This window comes from Pimephales promelas, chromosome 10 (assembly GCF_988280905.1).
Source record: "Pimephales promelas chromosome 10, fPimPro1.hap1.1, whole genome shotgun sequence".
NCBI lineage: Eukaryota > Metazoa > Chordata > Actinopteri > Cypriniformes > Leuciscidae > Pimephales > Pimephales promelas.
The window spans coordinates 32480236-32502137 of NC_142778.1; the positions used below are offsets into that span (position 1 = coordinate 32480236).

At 36.8% G+C, this 21902-nt stretch overlaps 1 protein-coding gene across 11 annotated transcripts in view; it reads right to left on the reverse strand.

Moving 5' to 3' along the window:
• mef2aa (myocyte enhancer factor 2aa) overlaps positions 1-21528 on the reverse strand; it is a 107778-nt gene extending 86250 nt beyond the window's left edge. For 2 of the 11 annotated variants that reach the window (XM_039683983.2, XM_089116478.1), the window contains exons 1-2: positions 17281-17493; positions 13555-13683 (exon numbers count right to left, since the gene is read on the reverse strand). The gene's annotated coding sequence lies outside the window, so the exon portion shown is untranslated. Of the gene's footprint in view, positions 1-13554; positions 13684-17280; positions 17496-18721; positions 18939-21504 lie in introns of those variants that run through there. The other 9 variants (XM_089116475.1, XM_089116474.1, XM_089116473.1 and 6 more) reach the window with 9 other exon arrangements.
• Between the last annotated feature and the right edge of the window lie 374 nt (positions 21529-21902).

Genomic DNA, 21902 nt, shown 5'->3' on the forward strand with positions numbered 1-21902 from the left:
ACCTTGTGAGCTGCCTACCTAGACGATATTTTGGGGAATCACAGCCACATTCAAACCTTCAGACATCAGAAATCCTCACTAATGTGGATCTGCAAAACTATTTAAAATCAATTAGTTGGGAGACTGCCACAACAAGTACCTGGCTGTAGTCCTAAGAAAATCATATAATTATACTGGTCCACATCAGATGCGTTTCTTAGGAGGCATTCACTTGAATTCAAAAACAGCTAAATGGGCACAAAGGAATTAAACAGAATGTGTGAGTCTCTATTTAACTTGACAAATTGTAGCGCTGTTTTACTTAGTCAATACAATTATACTAAAAATGCATTTGAGTGTGTTGAAAGTTAGGATGTTAATAACATTACTCTGTGTGTTAGCTCGGGGCTGATATGAGACACTTGTTGCACATTGCAGATCAATATTAGAATTTCAAATTAATAAAAGATGATGACTTGTGTTGTTAAATTGCATGTAATTAATTAAAAAAAATTGTTGTATGGTGGAGAAAACACTGTATTATTGTTAACAAATAAAGCTCATTCTGATTATGCTATGTTATGTTTCTCTGAGGCACGGTATAAAATATTATAGATTCAAACTACATGACTAAGTGTGTTGAGCTGTATAATAATGATTCGTTTTCTGTCAATAAAGACATCCAAACAGTTGTTAATCTGTCTAATAAATCATACTACATTAAAGCGTCTTTGGCGCTTCCATGGTTTGAGCATGGTTCAATGCAAGGGTAATGTGGATATGACGTCATTAGGCAACACAATGACACAAGTCGTTACACTGGTTAAAAATGGCTGATTTCTCTGGATTTAAACATTTTTGGAAACATTTCGGATAATGTCAACTAAATATATAACATTGTTCTAGAGGTTTTGGGATATTTTAATCCAATAATTCTACATATTGTTCCTGTAAAGGGGGTGAATTTAAATACACCAAACTACTAAAACACAGCATGCTAATTAAAGCACTGGTACTAAAAATATAAAATCTAAAAATATATTACAAATGTATAAAAAAAATCTAGAACTCTGTAACTGACTAACCATCCACGATGACTACGGTAATCTCTGCACCCAAATACAATAAAAATCCTATCTTTGGCACTCCAGCTGTCACGGCAGACACCAAATGCCTTCCTCTGCCTGACCTGCGATATACTTCAGCTTTTTACAGGAAAACTTTAGAACGGCTTACACTAAATATTTGATACTATGCTCTTTCCCTATGAGATTTCAATCCTCTTCAGTCCCACTGTTCTACAATACTCCATTATGTAAAAGGTTTATGCAATCCGGGCTGCATGGATGCCAATGACTCATAAACTGGGAAAGGTTGTGAACTGATGAAATTTGCGTGTGTATATATATATATATATATATATATATATATATATATAGAGAGAGAGAGAGAGAGAGAGAGAGAGAGAGAGAGAGAGAGAGAGAGAGATAAAGACTGATGAACAATAATCTCTCTCAACAGAAAAACACAGACAGCGTGGCAAATAAATAAAAAAAAACAATTTAAAAAAGAAGGCAGCACCAAAACAGCTACATGTCATTTGTTTGAAATCTAAATCAAAAAGCTTTTCGGGATGAAAATGCTTCCCCTAGTGTGATTTTTCAAAATGACATGATAGCAACCCGACCGGTAAGCTGCATCTCTCTCTCTGGGGCCCTTGAAGAAAAATGCAACTGAAGAGTACCCTACAATTTTGTGAGCCTGTCACCAAAAAAAAAAAAAAACATTTGCCAAGTCAAACTATTCTCTTAATTTCATTATGGGCTGAATCAATTTTGTGTTATTTAGCTGGAGTCTGTTGTTAAGTTTTGCAGGCGGTTCAATCCACTGACTTGTTTTGCAGTACAAGACCGCCTGATGAGAATCGGTTTAAGAGCTGAAAAGAGAGAAAAGAATGTTGCACACAGTACTATACACGCTCCAGAGAGGCTGCCGTGATGATTTTTACTTCCTCCATTCAGCAAAAAAAAAAAAAAAATTCTAAAATATAGATATGCTCTTACATAAACGTCTGCTTGCAGCGGCACTAGTGTTTATGCAACGTACCATACAATGGAGGCACTTCTTTGGAAAACGCTGCTCTTTATCTAATGGACTCTAAATGCAGTCTCTTATAACTCTACACAATGAACTAATGTTTGAAGTGCACAGATATGCATTGTCTGTGCATGTTTGCATTTTGGTTAGCGGGAATTCTCATCTGTGTAGCATAACAAATAATGATTTCTTATAGTAAGGCAAATCTTTCAGTGGCTTTATTGTAATGGGTTCTCAAATATGCAAAAGTGCAAATATTGGGCAGTGAGATGATACTGCTATTCCTGAGAGTGGCTGATAAACTAATTCATCACTGAATCTGACAGGATTTACATACTGCTACTTCATATTTCACAGTGAAGGGGCCAGAAATGCAGGTTCGAATCTGACCTGCGACGTGTCCCAGGGTCAATAAAACTAGCCTAGAGACAAAGAGAGGGTTCTAAAAATAAAATACAGAGACAAAGGGGTCTAGTGTGACATTGTGCTAGTGAGAGTGAAGCCCTGGTGTTTGCCTTCCCAGGAATCTTTTTAGCACAACTGTTCTCTGATAGCCTGCGGCCTGACTGGGTGGTTAGTGACGGCCTAGCTCTCTTCACATGTGCGCTCTGAAGCAGGCTAGCAGCTAAGCCACTGACAGACAGACGATTGGCGAAGGGGGGGGTGGCCGAGTGAGAGATAAGATCCCGGGTGTCAGAGATGCTGGCCAAGTATGGCCACAGAGCAGCTGAGATACCAGGCCCCGAGTAATATTTCACCTGGATCAGCAGAGAAAGCTGGCAACAAGCACAACTTTATGCACTTACGGGTGTAGTACAACCAAAGAGTTTGAGAACACAGTGACATGACATAGTACACTTGGCGAGATCAATCAATGTATAGTGTGACCTCAATTGCGAGCCTCTCGGACTTAAATACTCCATTAAAACAGAGACTATTTATATAGAGACATGCCACTTCCTCAATCCTTGATAAAACTATATAGGGAAAACCCGTAACACCAAAGATGGCGGTTGTATGCACGTGCCCCGCCCCTCCCGCTGGAAAGCCAATCGCCTGCTTTTAAAAGTCAAGCCGAGAAACATTTAAGCCTATCGTCTGGTTCCACCGACGCATGCGCACAGTTGAGGTTTGCGACGGCGGAAAATATGTTAATGTTTGAAAAGGCGGCAGAGTTGATCTGTGTTAGTTGTGTAAATATTAGTGCTTTCAAACGATTAAAATATTTTAAAATGCGATTAATCGCAATTGATCACACATTTTTATCTATTATAAATGTCTCTTGATTTATTTTTGTCCCATTATTTTTTCTCATTTCAATGCTCTTATCAACATGGAAAAGTGGATCGGCTTGCTTTGTGCAAATGTTTTTTATTGAAAACAACATTGGCATATACTGTGTTCAAATTCACACTAGAATTCTCACTTTGAGCAAATAATCTATTACACAATGTAACACTGTCCATCAACAAAAGGGTGAAAGAAATACTGACGAGGTCCTGATATTGACGAGGGGGCGGAGAATTCGCATCAGCTGTGTGTGTGTGTGTGTGTGTGTGCTTGGCCATCATCAAGCGGTGTTTCAGACTGGACGTGCTGTGATGATGATTGCTCATTTCACAACGACAAAACACACAGATCACTTTGATCTTGTCAATGGAACCATTTGGCAACTTTTTAAAAGTAAACTTTCCATTCAGAATCTTATTCATTTCGGCGTCTCGCGCTCGTCATCCACTCAAAACGTAACGTTAACCAACTATTTGGCCGTCTCGCAAGCCCAAACGAGTGTGTGCGGCGTGCCTGTTGTTTTGTTTACGGTCTAGCTAGATCCGCTTGCGCTTTGGTCGACGAAGCAACAAAACATCCTCGCGCGGCACAAGCCATTGAAATTAATGGGTTTGATAGCGCAGCACGCGCATGCCGCGTCTTGTTGCAAAAGCATGTGAAAGAAAACTACAAAGTTTGCTAGGCCAAAAAGACTGTTAATCGTGCAATAAAAGAAATTAACGCCGTTAAAATAGGTTTACATTAATGCCATTAATAACGCGTTTAACTGACAGCCCTTAAATATCAGACATCGGAAGTTCCGACACGACAGAGAGCGAGAGAACCCTTGCGCGTGTGCAGTAAAAGTGGCGAAAAAAGGCGTTTTAAACCTTATTTTGGGGCAAAGTCATCAAACTTTTTCTGCGATTTTTATTATATTTAATTACAGTTTGTATACAAGCAGTTTTTATGTCCCGGTGACCAGAGAAAGTGCAGTTCTGAGTCTCAGCCCATTCATTTAGATAGGAGCCGGGTCTTATTAGTCCGAAATAGCTGCCCGGAGGCGTTGCCAAGATGGCGACCGAGTGGCATGACTTGCCTTAAAATTAACATTAAAACCAGCCATTCAACCAATTTCAACATTAGCCAGAGATCGTATTTCTAGACTGACCCATATGACTACATTCGTAAAACACTTTACAGAGGCAAAGTGACATGTACATCTTTTTGTCCTGTGTACTTCGCTGCGTTTTAACTGCTCAGACTTTTACTAAGGGAGTGCCGTCATGTTTTCCTTGACTGTAAAGTGCCAGCACCAGAGGGAGGGTGATGTCATGCCTGTAAAACTGATACCTCCCTGTCCTGGCTTCCACTTCTTTCTCCTTACATGGCAGAGGTCAACTACTTCATATCAGCTCCCAAACGAATGAGCCTTTCAGCCCGAATCCATCTCGCCATGTTTTCTCTGCTTCGTTTCATCAGCATGGAAAGCCGATTGATAAATGGACAGATGCTGCCGACCTGTAAACGTTAATCTACTCAATGTGCAAAATCAATGAAAGGGGAAACCTAATAAAACATGTACAAGGCTACAAAGATTTACAATGGTTAACTATTCACAATATTCGGTTACGCCTCAGAATGCGGTACAAGACTATGGAGAGAATATCTCAACTACAGCCAAAGCACCTGAAGCTCGAGGTCTACTGGTTTTAAATCATTAGGATCTGCAATGAAAAGTGCAGAATTCAACTTAACTGAATGGTCCTTAGGGAGAGAAAGCAGGCCGATGTTTATCTGAAGCTTGAGATTGTTTCCATCCGGCAACAGAATCAAAATCAAGATGGAAGAGGACCCTGCTATAGTCGAATTCTTCAGCTGAACACCAGTAAAATAAAAGAGCCATTGAAATAGCGTTGTGTTGAATATGGATCTAAAAGCATGGGCAATTTCCCTCTCAGCACAGTTAAGACAAAGAGCTCCATTTACATCCAGGATGGAGCTTTTTACATGGATATCCTGCTATCAGTGTGCTACAGACAGTGGAAAGATGGAAAATATTCCAGGTGGCCTTGACAAATCACTGGAGTCATATATTACAGGAATTACGTCTTTCCAAATTCAGGGGATTTAAAATTCCCTCACAGATAGATGAGACACTGTGCCAAAAGCATATCGGCAGGGTTCACAGCCAAATCGGACATGTGTTTAGGGATAGGGAGGAATCACGGCGTACAAAAGACATTTTATAATCAGATCTGTAATGTCATTTCAATGATATAAATGCCTAATCACCAGCATGGTGATTCAGAATTCAGATTCAGAAGCTCGTGGTCAGAATATGTCAAACTTAAGTAAAGAGTAACCTAAAGTAAAAAACCAAAGAAGGAAAGTCAATAACCAATAACAATTTACAGTATGGTTGTCATGTATCATAATTTTACAACCTTTTGCAGCCACAAACTCACCACATCTCTCCAACAACTGGGAAAAACACGGATGAGGGCCCCTTTTCTTCCTGTTTGTAGAGCACAGCTGCATTATTTCCAACTGTGCCACAGGTTCTGACTTGACTTGAACCGCAACAATGCACATTCATGATTAACTGATACAGTGTGACAAATTAAAACGGCATTCTTTAGGGATGATCTTTTTCCATCAGTAATTAATCATAGTTTTATTTCCTTCACAAGTGAATGAATTACTCGAACTAGAAGTGTCTTTTTATCATTCTGTAAAGTTCAAAAGAGTTTAAAGAGAGAACTGCGCTTCTGGCAGTAGGGAAAGTCTTGTTAAAAAAAGACACACCCCGGACAAGTAGATGGTTTTGCTATTATGATTTACATGCCAAACATGCTTTCGGTTCACAGTGACATAGGGATGGGCGATTTATCAAACATTCACAATTTATTCACAATGCTGTTCCTGGCACTATAAAATTAAGCAACATTGTAAACATTGTGATGATTGTAATGAACCTTTTATTTAGCCTCTGATGTCAAATGCATTCGAGTTATGTTAATGTGCCAAAGAAATAGTCTCTGTGACTTATTTTTTAGTTTTACCAAAAAAGTATGTTGACAATTATTGTTGTTTATGATTATGTATTGTTATATTGTTGCAAAAATAATTTAAGATTTTTCTTTTGTTTTTCACAATTATTGAACATTAAGGTAAATATGCCTAGTTTATATTTATCTAAATTGTATTTGTAACTAAATGTACTGAATTTTTGGATATTTCAAATCTAATTTGCGACAGACAGACAGACACAGATAGACAGATAGACAGATAGATAGATAGATAGATAGATAGATAGATAGATAGATAGATAGATAGATAGATAGATAGATAGATAGATAGATAGATAGATAGATAGATAGATAGATAGATAGATAGATAGATAGATACTATATTATAATACAGTGATTTTGTGTTTTTCCATCACTGATTGTGAAGAAAGTATAGAAATTGGTGGTGTTGTAGAATCGCTTGTCTTTGAGCTGAAAGCATTACAGACACTCATTGCAAACAACACTCATGAATGACAGATGATGTGTCATTATTCGAAAACAGTTCCTTGAAACTACAAACACGGTGATGATAGAAAGCAATAATGCGGCATGAAAACATCACATTCAAAAACCATCTACTATGATATTAAGAGAAAAACAACAAGCCAGAAGGCACGTTGGCTCGGAACGATACAAACGCGGCATTATGGTTCCACTGAGACATGCGTCCACATACAATAACATCCATGCTGATATATCCTAAGCAACACAAGGCTGCAGTTTGAAGCACATATCAGTGCCCACAGAGCAGAGGTAATGAGAGAACACAGGTGCAGACCCTCAGCAGTGCCTGTCTCTACCACACATCACCATTAGCCCACCTCAGAAGCCACACTTGCTTACGCGCACCCTAAGTGACATCACGTGACACACGGAGGGCTGAGAGAGAGGACTTTCACGAGCTTTTAAAGCTTTTCTTTCCCATATGCTCAGTCTCACTTTCAGAAAGTAATTTTGCTAGAGGACATTTTACCTAAACAAAATTTGTATTAATCATACAAAAGTATCTCCAATGAATAATTATAATTGTGAAATTGAAACTTATCTATTAAGAGACAACTGAGACAATTGTGGAACTTTAACTTTCTTGCAAAGAAAAGAAATGTGGTTGAAATTTGAAATTCCACTAAACATAATTGAAAAATGAGAAACACGCTGTTCTAGATATATACACAGAAACATATATTTACATACTTTTGGGACAACTTGTTTTACAAATAATATTGTAATCATAAAAGAGTATAACAAAGATGATAAAGTCGGCAAAGAAATATGATTCTGTGACTCCTTTATTATTTTCACTAAAGTGGCTGCCAGTACGATTGAGAATTATTTACAAGACCTTGCACAATTTGGCTCCTGTGCATTTTTCTGGTTTGGTGTCAAATACATACCCGCTAGATCCTTGAGATCAGAAAATAAACAATTGCTTTGCACAATCAAGAAAAAATACAAACACAAAGGTGACCTCCCTCAATCTGTTCGATCCGCCAAATAAACCGCTTAAACATGTTCAAAGCTATGCTAAAACAACATCTTTTAAATTCTAATGGAGAGTTTTCTGCTATATTTTGGGGTGTTTTAGCTTATGATTGTGAAGCACTTTGGGCAACGTGAGTTGTATTAAACTGTGCTATATAAATAAATAAAAACAAACAAAAATGTATTTATGCATAAACAATTTATATACACCATTCAACGGTTTGAGGTTGGTACGATTTTTCATCGATCAATCAAATACAACTAATATTTCATTAAAAAAAATAAAAACCTTAATAACCTATTGTTTTACTTTTAAATATATATATTTTTAAATTGCGTTAAACCAAGGAAAAGAGTATGTCATGGCCAAAGCCTTAAACATATGGATTCTCTGAAAATCTCAGAAAAATGTCCCCAACAGAGGACAAAAATGATTTGCTGGGTCCCAGGAGGATAAAGAGGCACTCTGATGACAAGTGCAACAACAGATAAAAGACATAATCCTGATCACACTCATAGGAGTTCATAATGAAGCTTGTGTCAAGGCTAATCGCTGACCCACAAAATGAGATAATCTACGGTAAATTACCCTCCATGGACTACACGGATTAGTGTTCAGCACTCGAAGGGTTTTGTTTTGTTTTGGTTTTGTGTTGAGTAACATGGGACTTCTGCCTATGCTGCCCTTTTAACCCTGAGAGGGCAGCGTGGTGGCAGGGTGAGGAGGCAGAGAGGAAGAGGATCAGTAGAGAAAGAGGATTAGCAGCTTTGGGCTGCTCTGGCTTCAGTCTCACACCCGTGATGCCGAGGAGAGGACCCAGCCACGGCCTAGAGCGAATTCAAGGGGACACCTGAAACCAGGTGCTCGCGCATGACCACGTCTTCGGGAAGGAGACAGGAAAGAGGTTGACGATCCTTAAGCCGCTCTGCACTGTTCAGCAGCACATGTGCTGAGTGGCTTAACACCAGAGGTCACAGCCAAGGGCAGGGCAGTCGAAAGGTCAACGTTAGTTGTTCCTTTAGACAACGCAGGCGTAGGCTAAAGAGGAAAATCATTCACAACAGATAGCATTTGCTTTCTAAAAATGCTGTTAAATGGAACATGTGTGGTCAGACAATATTGGGTTTCATGGGTAAAGTTGTGTCTTTATGCAGTGAAGGTCCAAATTGTAAATTACAATTTCAACCTAATAATATAACGTTCCCTGGAAACTTTCTCAAATGCTTACTGAATTAAAAAATGGTATTGATATTGTTAAAATAGAAATTTGATACAGTGTGGCTGAGACTACAGAGTCTCCATTAAACTTCAGATGGACAGGCATTAAAGCTACAATATGTAGCTTTTTTGGCCACAAGAGGGCGCAGTTTCGCAAACGCGCAGTGACGAGCTAATGATGGGACTACCTGTCAAGCTGATTAGAGCCAGACTGATAAAGGATTTTGAAGGCCGATACCGATACAAATATTAGTTGGTTTTAAAATCCTATATATCGGCCGATATTAATATTATTATTCTTATTTCAGAAACGCACAACAAAATATTAACAGATTTCCCTAACATTAGTTATTTGTAGTTATTTAGGAGTTTTAACTAAAATAATATGATAATGCATTTTAAAAAGAAACTTGTTTCTATTGTCTCTGATAAATAAAATAATAATTAGTCCCTACATTGCCTTATACTTATAAGCTACCTTATAATTGCAATGTCAGCTTGCTTATCCCTTTACCAGCACTTTTTGACAACACTCATGACATGGTTGAAGCGTGATTCGTCCGTTTTTATTTTATTTTTGAAATATTCATTTATCTGCGATTATAACTGCCGATACCGATATTTAAGAAAATGCCTAATATCGTCCGATAATATCGGCCTGGCTCTAAAGCTGATGGATCTAATAATGTTTATGGACTAGTGAAAACACTCATGTTTTTAACATTACAGTGGTACGAAGCAGGTCACGATTGCTAATAAGAAACATACATCACACGCGAGTACCACGGATATAAAGGAATAAGGAAATTTCATTCGCAAGTGCTGGATTACTCACACAGGTCAGTTTGTTAGATGAATTAAACTTGTGAGGGAAACGCAGCGCTGTTCCACTTGGTATAACGTTACACTATCACACTAAACGGCATTTAAATGCGTGTTGAAAGTTATATTGTTATTCTACGAGTTAGTTCGTTTGCTATGCGAAACTAGCAGCTAGATCAACATAAGAATAACATCCTGACCATATTCGAACATTTCATCATGTCAAGCTAACGTTATAACATTGATTTGTTTTATGTACATTTGCTCACCTGTCTAATAAAGCTGTAAAGTCGTGACATGGTGAAGTTCTGTCAAGTCCACATCTCAAAAACATCCTGCTGATATTGATCCTCATTTTTTAGTTCTCCTTGTTTATCCCAAAGTCTGCTTGCCATGGTCTATGTTTGAACGAAACAATAACTGGGTGCCGCTAAACGTTACACACTACGCAGTTTTCCACGTCTGTCGCCATGGTTACGTCATGGCTATGGCAGTACGAGCGGAAACCGAGGATAGCACGGATATTGCGTCATTGACAGGTGACATTTTTTCCCAGATGGCCACTAATTTAAAATTGGAATTTCTCTGAAATAAAATAACTTTGGAGACTTTTGGGATATTGTAAGTATACAACTGCTGGAAATATATCACTTTATATATATATATATATATATATATATATATATATCACTTTAATATAACGAAATTAATGAATGTTAGAAGTTAAATGGAGATTATTGACAAATTGAGTCAAGTTCTTGTACATTTAAAACAGAATTAAAACTACACAGATGGAAGTATAACATTTGTGTTCACAAACATTTTGATCGCACCGTTGCGTATCACACCATTCTTGCCTAAATTCTGTTCTTGATGACCCAGACAGACCCGAAGGCTTTTCTAGGGAGTGACAAATAGAGAAACAGGAATACATTCAGCTGACGTGTGTCTAGCCAGATAATTCTCAGTTGTAAGTCCCTCTCACATGCTCTTATTTAATTATATTTTTGAGCATGCTTTTTTGCCCCAGCCATTCTGCAACACTGGCTACACACTTTAAATACGATTTAACCAATATTAACTCTGAAATCTTATCCACATGTCAGAAAGTGAGCTGTATTTTCATGTGGTGAGGAGGCCTGTGCCAACTTGGATGCTCAATGGTTTGGAAATCATCATCACTACATATTAAGAAGCTGCCTAATAAAGCTAAAACCGAGGAGCCTAAGAACCTGATAGATGGTTTTATTTGGCAAGTGAAATGGAAACCTATTTACAGCTTGCAACAGACGGAGTTGTGTGTGCGTGCAAGTTAAATGAGGAGCTAATATTTTGATACACGTCTTAAATGATGTTTTTTCTGTTTGCCTAACACGCTCCCCATATCCTCTGGTAACTTATTTAGAATCAAAAGTGTGGCAATGTGGAGTGGTGGTGGGGACAGGAGGCAGCCAGAGGTTTCTGGTTTTGGCGCTGCTACTTATGGGGTGACCCTGCCGGGACATCGTACATTCCACTGGGTTAGAGAGCCGATCCAAAAAACACAGATAATAGAGAGGGAAGTCAGCGCAGACTAAAATCAACTGAATATATGCATGCGGATGCATATTCATAACTCTGCCCTTTATGGTGATAAAAGCAGCCCATTTATACGCCTTTTATTGAACCAAAAAAAATCCTCAGAGATGTTCCCAGAGGAGCGAAAAAGGTCTACATTGCCCACACAAGCAAACTATGGCTCAAACATTATCTGCTGGGCTCAAGATTCTGCATCCTGCCTCCAGGTCTCACGGGAGAATGCTGGAATCTCCAGCTCAATGATAGGGTTCCAATAAACAATGAATCACGCTGCTCTGAGCAAGCGTGAAAGAGAGCCGTTGCACAAAAAGAAAACCGAGCGTGATTTAACGGACATGGTGCAGAAGTATGGCACATTCCATAGGCCTGATCTGAAAAATATTTCGAACAGGACTGCTAAAGAGTCTTCACACTCTGGGAAAAAGAATGGGCCTGCGACAGGAGCGTTCGAACAAGTAATGAGCAAGACGCGTAAAATGCAACGACGTCCCTGAAAACGTCCAGTAAGTATTGCACAAGTGTGTTATTAAATATGTCATTGACTGGTTTCGTTGTTGGTTGATTTGGCTTAAATTGGGAAAGGATGACAGCAAAGATTAAACATTTCGGTCCTTTAACTCAATTAATAAAATATAGTTTAAAAAGCAGTAGGGCTGTGAAACGATTAATCGCGATTAATCGTATTCAAAATAAAAGTTTGTGTTTACATAATATATGTGTGTAATGTGTATAATTATTTCGTATATGTAAATACACACATATGCATGTATATATTTAAGAAAAATGTGTTATTAATATATAAATTATTTATATTTACCGGTATGTATATGTATAAATATATACAAAGTACATACATTCAAATATTTCTTAAATATATACGTGTTTATTTATATATACGAAATAATTATATATTTATATATATATATATAATATATTTAAGAAAAAGAAATATATATATATATTTAAAATTGTATACCTTATATTTAAAAATATATATATGTATATATTTAAGAAAAATGTGTTATTAATATATCAAATATTTACATTTACCGGTATGTATATGTATAAATATATACAAAGTATATACATGCAAATATTTCTTAAATATATCCATGCATGTGTGTTTATTTATATATGCGAAATAATTATATATTTATATATATATAATATATTTAAGAAAATATATACATATATATATATATATATATATATATTTAAAATTGTATACTTTATATTTAAAAAATATATATGTATATATTTAAGAAAAATGTGTTATTAATAAATCAAATATTTATATTTACCGGTATGTATATGAATAAATATATACAAAGTATATACATTCAAATATTTCTTAAATATATACATGCATGTGTGTGTATTTATATATACCAAATAATTATACACACTCCACACACATATATTACGTAAACACAAACTTTTATTTTGGATGCGATTAATCGTTTCACATCCCTAAAAAGCAGTATTTTTATTTTACAAAACATACATATTTTACAGAATTCCACAATCTTGGTCTCTAAATAATAAATTGCATCACATTTTCAGCAGCAAATAATAAATGAATAAAATCTCTCTTCTTTTTCTTTTCTGTTTTTTTTAAATGTACAGACTCACAAAATTACATACCAGTGCCCTTGTTCTGAAAAGTCCCAGCCTCTGCTTGTTAAATAACATTTGCGGCTAACTTAGAGACTGAACAATGCATCCTTTGCCAGCTGCAGCTGACTCAAATAAGACACTTAAGAACAGGGTGTTTCACCTTAAATTTAGCTAACGTGAAATTAACCTTCAAATTAAACACTACAACTTCTGCAATGCCAATGTAACTCCTATTTGAAACAAGACCAACAACTTGTTTTCAACAGAGTTTCACCATATAAATCCTATTGTGCGTGTAGAGTTTATGCCATATGGGACTGTATCATGTTTACTTCATTAGATTTAATACATAAAAAGTGAGGCTCTGGGTAATTAAAACAGATGTTTGAACAGAAAGAGAAGAAGAGCTGGGCTTACCCTAACAAACGAAGCGGCACAATCCTCAGTCCTGAACCCCAAATATCCAGCTCAAGTCTTATTTACGTTCTTTCTTCCTTTGCTTTCAATGCTTCTCTCTGGTGCTTTCTCCTCCTCGGGTAAAATGCCCTGTTCGAGGGGGAAGGGAAGAGAGGAAAAGTGTTTCGCTCAGTGATTCAGAAGCATGGTGTAAACGCCAGCCTTCTCTTTCTGACAACCAGCGTTAATTGCAGATCAGACTCGCCCACACACTCCAGACTCTCTCTATTCACTCTCTCCTGGAAGGAGCTGAGAGCAGGCTGTGAGATTGGAGTGCTATGAACAGCACAGTGGGAGATGCTCTAACCCCCACCTTGGGCAACACCAATCACCACCTCTGGAGCTCGACTTCACCGCGGCTGACTTTATTTCACAAGAACAGGACAGGCACGGACTGACGCCCGTGGGACGACGCGTGCTGACAGAAGAGGTGCAAGTGCACCATATAGCATACGCTAAAAATCTGATGCATTAATCCAGATGAAGTGTAAACTACAGTCTACAGGAAGCCTATGGGAGAAATAAGAAGAAGTGGGCCTGAGAAAACTTCTACAGCCCAAGTGCGCTCTGATCTGAAGAAGTCGCATGTAAGAATGTATTTAACCGTGGTCCAATGCTGTTGAGTCTGACCTGGAAATCATATTAGAGACTGATTGCATGGACTTTATTCAAGTGACTGGGGTCGAAAAGAGGAGGGTTTTTAAATACAATTAATGTTCTAAAAGAAAACAACCCAATAAAATATCAAAAATAGAAGCTTCATATAAAAAATACCCCTGGTGTATCAGTACTAGTGATAAAAAAACAAACATCATAAACAAAAGACGCTTTATTAACAGAGCACAGCAGGACACCAATTTCAAGTGTGATGTTGTGCTTTATCGGATTTGTAGGGGGGCATGTCGGGTGAACGGCGTTCAGAATATTAAAAGAATTCCTTCGCTGACTAATTCATTGTCAAGTGTGTAAACAGAAAGCTATTGAATTTCAGTGAGATGTTTTCAGTGCTGAATTTGAACCCATGTTTAGTTTGGGCTTATTAAACTATAATGAAGTCGCATAGAAAGCCAGATGGAAAAAGTGGGATGGTATATTATACACTTGACTGGGATATTAAATCTTTACTATGCACCTCAGATGAAAACACATTTATTCAAACCATATTTTAACATGGTTTGCAACAAAACTTTTTCAATGCGTGTTATCCGTACTGTTAATGGCCTAATCAAACCATAATATAACCAATCTAACACACTTTATAAATGCTTATAGTATTATGTCAAGCTTCTGTATGACTTTATATTAGGTGCTTTAAGTAATTTGTACTTACATACTGTATGTATGCATATATATATATATATATATTACATTTAAAATATTCATAAAAATATATATATATAATATATACACAATACTTGTGTTCATTTTGTATTGCAAAAACACGTGTTTAAACAAATTAATTACAGATGTGCATGCAGTATAATATGTCTGTGTACAACATAAAATCACAATAGGTAAAATGTGGGGTGTCCCCCTACCAATATTCAGTGACACTGGTATATCCCTAGCAATAATTTTGACCATAACTTAAAAAAAATTGGTATACTGATGTCCCCGTCCCCTCCAATTTCAAAATCAAACCTACGCCAATGCAATAAACACATAAAAATGTATACAAGATACAAATCAAATGATTAAATTAACTGTTAGTACATTAAATTGAGTCCAACGCTTGATTTTTTTTTTATTAAATAACATTACTTCTTATTTACTTGTGTTATAGGTCTACATGGACAAATCAAATTTGATCCAAAACATGCACTCATGCACAAGAAACACTTTTTTTGTTTTTGTTTTTTTTGCCTTTGTTCAATTTGGGACAAACACTATTTCCTCTAAGGCTATACCATCTCTCTGATCAGCTTGAAATATTGAACTAATCAATAAATCTATAGTGTGTAGGGCAATGACCACTGAGGCTTTAAGCCTCTTAAAAGCCAAACAATCAGAGGAACAGACAAACATTCTTCCTGACGTCATTTTCATGATGATGTACCGTAACCTGATTGCCTGCCTCATGTGGCTCGTAATTACAATGCTTGTCAGACACAAGTACTGAGTAACCCTAGGAACACAGCCTAATTTAGCCTTTGGCATTCAGACTACAGGTAAAGACAACGTGGCTTATACTGTTTTATTAGTTTGGTCAATTTTATATCTTTATCAATGTTGAATTATTTGTTATTGATACACCTAAAACATTTGTGAAGGTCAAAATGGCATGTCATTTCGTAATGTTGACACTCTACTAATAACTAGATGGCAGGCTACAGGGAATGTGTAATCTTACAAGCACAAGTACACTCTCTGCCTGTGGATGATTTCTGTTCCTGCATGTCAAAGCCAGCAGCTCTTGCGGAAAATACACAAAACAGGCCATTTTTTAGAACTGATGAAAGCAAATGACCCAATTGTCGATTAGTGGCAATACAAGCTCGAAATAAAATCGAAATTACATTTAATTGAATAACTTTCCATCAGGCCTTGCAGATGAGTCACAATCATGTACCACACAATAGCTAGACCTCTCACTAGTTTGTAACAAGACATTGTGACCTCGTGAATAATAAGTTAAATTAATATGCTATTATAAAATAATTGATGGCATCAATTTACACTTGTCTCAGTTTATTCACCAACATACAGTATGCAGACCATGCGACGGACCACCAATATGACACTTTAGTTTCAACAATCCAAAGATTTCAGACAGAAAAGTATTTGCAACGACTTCCAAAGTTATACATAACAAAAGATCAATAACTTTATATAATATTCATAAAGTAGTCGGGCGTGCTTTAGATGGTTATACGGCGGTAATGTCCTACATTTAACCCTGTTGAGTCGACTGTGCGCTTTAGAATGTCTTAAAATCTAAAACAATTTAATTATCACAAATGATATTGTCTAAAGTACGACAAAATAGTATATTTAGTTGCCTGTGCTAGTTTGGGTGCTTTAAACAACTTTCCCTAAAAAGCCAGCTAGAATGGAAGACATTGCCTATTTGACGTGGAACTTTAACCACAGTTGCAGATATGTTAAGAGACAAAAACAAAGTCAAGAAACATTATGTCGCACGAGTTCTGAAGTTGAACTTGCCCTGTTTTGAAGTTCTGAATCTCTGCAGGTGACCCTCTTCAACCAGTGATATTCAGAAGCGAAAGCGTAACGGTTTTCAAACTACAATGTCCACACAAACTCTGCTCTTACAATAAAAACATTAAATAAAAACCTTACTATCCGCTGGCTTTCCTGGCTAATATCTTTCATTTTTAATCGTCCCTCCAGAAATATTTAACACCGCCCGGAAAATGATGCGAGACAAGAGCGCAACTATGCCAAGTGTCAAAGTGGACTGAACCCAAAACCACGCACGAGCTCTTCACAGAGAATTACGAGCACGAAAAATATAGTTGTCCTTCAATCAGGTGCTCGCAACTCGGCATCAAATTCTTCCAGGCTTGTTGCCGACCCCTAGACACACACATGACAAACATGTTTAGCTTCCCAGACGAATTGTAACGCGTTTAATTTGTGCTCATCCCTTCGCACTCCACGACTCCCTCCTCTTTCTCTCTCGCTCTCTGACTGCTGTCTAACATTGTTGCTATTTTTGCAACTCACCTTTTTTTCTTCGCGGTCCCCCTCGCTGTATATAGATACTGTGTATCAGTGACTCCCGTGGATACACTGTGACATAAATGTATTTTCAGTCACATTGACACACGGCTTCTATTTTCGGGAGCTGGGCTGACAAACTCAGAAGAGGCAGCAGTCGCTCTTGTCACAACAAAAGCTCCTCCCACAATATGACGAACACTAGACGGAGGCAACCTCCTATGGCAAGCCGTTTTAACATACATTCCTTTTAAAACTAACTAGGTTCAATCGCCGTATTTTACAGAAACTTGTGTTTTATTACAAGTAAAATATTAAATAGTAAAGTCCTATCCTTTATAGGCCAAAATAGTGTTTATTAATTCTCTCTACTTAATTGTTAACAATCACAAGTTATAGTAGGTCTATACATCCCAATTGTTACTAGTCCATTTCTTCCCTCATGATTTACAATACTATTTTCCTTAGGCTATGCTTTATATGACTAATAAAACAGACTACTTTATAGCTTGATTAAAAGTCTTAAATATATTATAAATCTATCAGAAATGCATAGGCTATTTAGTGCTGTCTAATCCATAATACTAATGTTTATTTTACTGGTAGGCCTACTAAGAAAACTGGAATACTAGTAAGCCTATTGGAATAGCCCAAACTAAAATATATGTAGCCAAGTAGTTCCTAAACAACTGGAAAAGGTACCACTAATAACTTGAATACACAGGCTACTAGCAAAGACTAAAGGATATAGCCTAGGTTTACTTGTAGACCTTGTGTAGCTTTTCAGTGCTGCGCTCATTGTGTTCTGTCTTCCGGTTTGTATTTACACCAAATGAAGGTAAAATCTTACATATATTTATGAATGAACCGCTCATTTTAAAATATTCCTGGTGATATAGACATCCACTTCAAATATTACAATGCTCATGATAATAATGCCACTTCAGCTAATTACACTTCAGCAGCCATGCCATAGAACTATAGAGAGCTACCGCAAAAACAGAAGTTCAAACACAATATTTTAAAGATGGCTGCGGGCTTGTTTCTCTAAAAGGGAGAAACTGCAATGTGCAATATGGCGAAATACATCCCGTCTTCTAAGTAAAAGAGCCACTGGTAAAACTAGTCACTATTCAAATATTTCGTAGTAGGCCTAATCAATTTAAATATAAAAGCACAATTATGTTCTTGTTATTCTAAAGAAATAATTGCTAAATTGGCTTGCCATAAAACGCCGCCTCCTCATCCTCCACCTCCTACTCTACTCGTGTCTCATCTCTACTTTAAAAACAAACATATGAAAAACTTAAGAACTCCGACTTAAGGAAAATGAAAACATCACGAAAGAAGTAGGCTGATACGTTGTGTTTTTGTCAAAAAGAAACGCTATAAAAAGTGAGCGCGCCCGTTAAGGAGAGAAGGAAGGGAGACTGCTCCCGCCACTCACCATGACATCACCGTGTATAACAGTTTGAGAAAGTGAGGAAACAACCCGAATAGTAGGCTACGTTCGTTTCATCGTATCGAGGAAGTGATAATTAAAGCATTGTCGCGCCAAAAAAAAAAGTTTAAAAGTCAAAAAGACGTCACTATTGGGTCACAGCAACGATTACTGAATGTTTCCTAAAAGCCTATTATGTGCAGAGCAATGTAATGATTATTATGGTCGTTACTGGAACTACCTTAGATACGATTGACGTAAGGTCTATAAAACAACAGTAACAATAGGGTCAGTACATTTGAAGTGACAAGTTCCTCATCCAATCCGTTCCCTCAGCGGCTTGTCCCTGACCAATCAGATAAAAGAGGCTGGCTGAGTTTTACGTTGCATGTGTCAGAGGCACGTGTAGTTGTAAGATCTGTGGAAGAGGTTGTACTCAAAATGGGTTGTTTTTGCTGGGATTTAAAGGCAATTTCTTTTACCACCGTTTTGCCACATGTAAAATGGGACAGGCAGGATATCAAATGAACTACAACGTGTTAAAACAATGCAATTAATATATATATATATATATATATATATATATATATATAATAAATGATTTACGTTTATAAAACTTTGTTTTCCTTTGGGATCAGTGTAGTTACTAGTCCTATCTAATTACAGTAAGACTTTAACTTCTAATCCACATCACAGTTTGACTTTGAGCAGTTTCAAATTGAACCTGACAAAAATAATGGACGTTAATTTTAAGCAATCATCCTGGATTCAGATAACAATCAAAACTGCCAGCTGAGTGTATATTTTATTATATACATATCTATTATACTTTAGCTTTTTGTAAACAAATGTTTTCAGCATGAATATAATTTAAGATCAGTGTTTTCCTCACTGAACAGATCAATCTTCTATGCTTGTTTTTTTTAACACTAGGTATTGTGTCACCTTTATAAATTAACCTAAAGTATGTCAATATTAATTCAAATTAAATTATATTTCAAAAACTTCAAATTGTGCGATTTGACTTTTGCCTTAATGTCGTCATCAATTACATGCACAATGGAAGAAAAAAAATCACAAACAGCATGACAAATTCAAGTCTCAAGTCAAGCACAGATATCAATGTTAAAGTACTTCATGATATCAATTTTTTAAGACTAATGCCAGTGCCATCTGAAAAAACTAAGCTACAATAGAAGATATAGCAACAGAACCAACAGCAAACTTGCACAGTAGTAAGCAATCCCTTGAAAATGGCTATAGATATTGATGAGATCCCTGATTATGTGGCCTCTGTGACTTCACATTTTTTCACATTCTATTTGAAGCCCTTTAAAGCTGGAGCTGTGCATAAAAATAGTCCCATCAGGGCTAGGCGCATATTCCGGATCACCTGTGCAAACACCCAATGGCACCAGAACCCAAACCACAATGAACACCATCCACCTGTGATCGAGAGATTAGCTAGAGAAAAAAAAACAAAACACATTTTGTTCTTCTTATATCTAATTTAGTGTTTAATCAGCTGTAACTGAACATTTTGTATAATATATAACTGTATAACTAATCATGCACTGGGCTATGAATAATTAATGAGGTTTATTTTTCACTATTTTCCATATGTATTTACACTATTTTATCATTGCTTTTTTTGTTAGGATTAGTAATTTGCCATTTTGTGACATTCGGAGTTCATTTTCTACTTAAAATGACACATTCAAACACAAAAACGATCAATCAAATTTTACCGTCATTGTGTATTGTCTACCAAGTATTGAGGTCTGCGTTCACACAAAATAAAATTGTGATGACACACAATATAAGTATTGATTATTTAAACATTTCTGAGTAAATCTTATACTTAATAATTTTGGTCTAATTCAATGTTGTACAAAGAAAAAATCAATTAAATAAAATAGATATTACTTAACCTTTAATTAGCTTAATAAAACTTACTTAATTTCTTATGTTACTTTCACTTAACTTAGTTAAGTATAGTTTACTTAATTGTACGTGTGACATTTATTTAAAAAATATCAGCACAAACTTGCCTTAAAAAAATTAAGTACATTTTACTCAGTTTTTTTACAGTGTTCATTTTGTAGAAGTGAAAAGATTATTATGAAATGCAAAATTCATTTTTGAAGTTTAAAGCAATTAAAAAAAATAAAGAGTTAAAAAAATCAGTGTGGCGCAGGCAAAGCAGAAGACATTGACTAAATAGAACCAAAAATCCACATAGAAAACCTTTCCCTAGTTTCCCGTTTACAATTTCAACTCTACACTCTTAGAAGAAATCCACTTAGAAGCAGAAATGGTTCCATCCCCCGCTTCATATATGGAACTTCTATATAGAACCATTTTTTTGGTAAAAGGTTCTATTGGCCAAGTATGGAACCCCAGGGTTCTATAGAACCCAGAGGAACCCTTTTTTAAGAGTGTATAGAACCTTTTATGGGTTCCAAATACATAGCGCTGATAGAACCTTTTAAGGTTCTATATAAAACCTTTTCTTCTAAGAGTGTAAAATAGACAGAAAATGTTATTCAAATAGCTCACAACCTGCAATGAAGTTTGTTGAGCTTTTTGATGACGTTGAGTGTAATAATTATTATGAATAAAATTCATATGACTGCAAAATATTGCAACAAGTTTATATACAGTATATATAGCAGCATGCTTTCTCTGCTGGCATTATCTACTTACCGATCACAAGCGGTCAGGTCATGTGTTCATATTTTGTATACAATACATCTGTCCCATTGCCCCTCCCCCTCTGTGTATCTCACCTGTTTCTTGAGATGATCGATTACCTTCACAGAACCTGCTGCCAAGGCCTTCCTCGGGTCTCTTTCTCAGGCGTGCCACTCTTACTTTCTTAATTTCCCTTTACTTAATTTTCTCTTTCTGTCTCTCTTTCTTTTCTCCTTTCTCTCTTGTGCTTTCTATCTCTCTTGCTTTCCTCAAAGCCAGACCAGCTGGCTTTGGACGGCTTTCTTCTTGCCCCTGTGAGGCCTGACTTCACACTCTTGTCCCTGGGTCTTTCTGCCGGAAGGGAGCTGGGCGACAGAAGTTTGAAGGGTAGGATCCCAGATGGACGCTGACATGCTGGGCATGCGTGTATGTGACAGGGCTTGGCTCAGGGGAGTGGTGGACCAGCCGCAGCTGTCACTCACCAATACTGAGG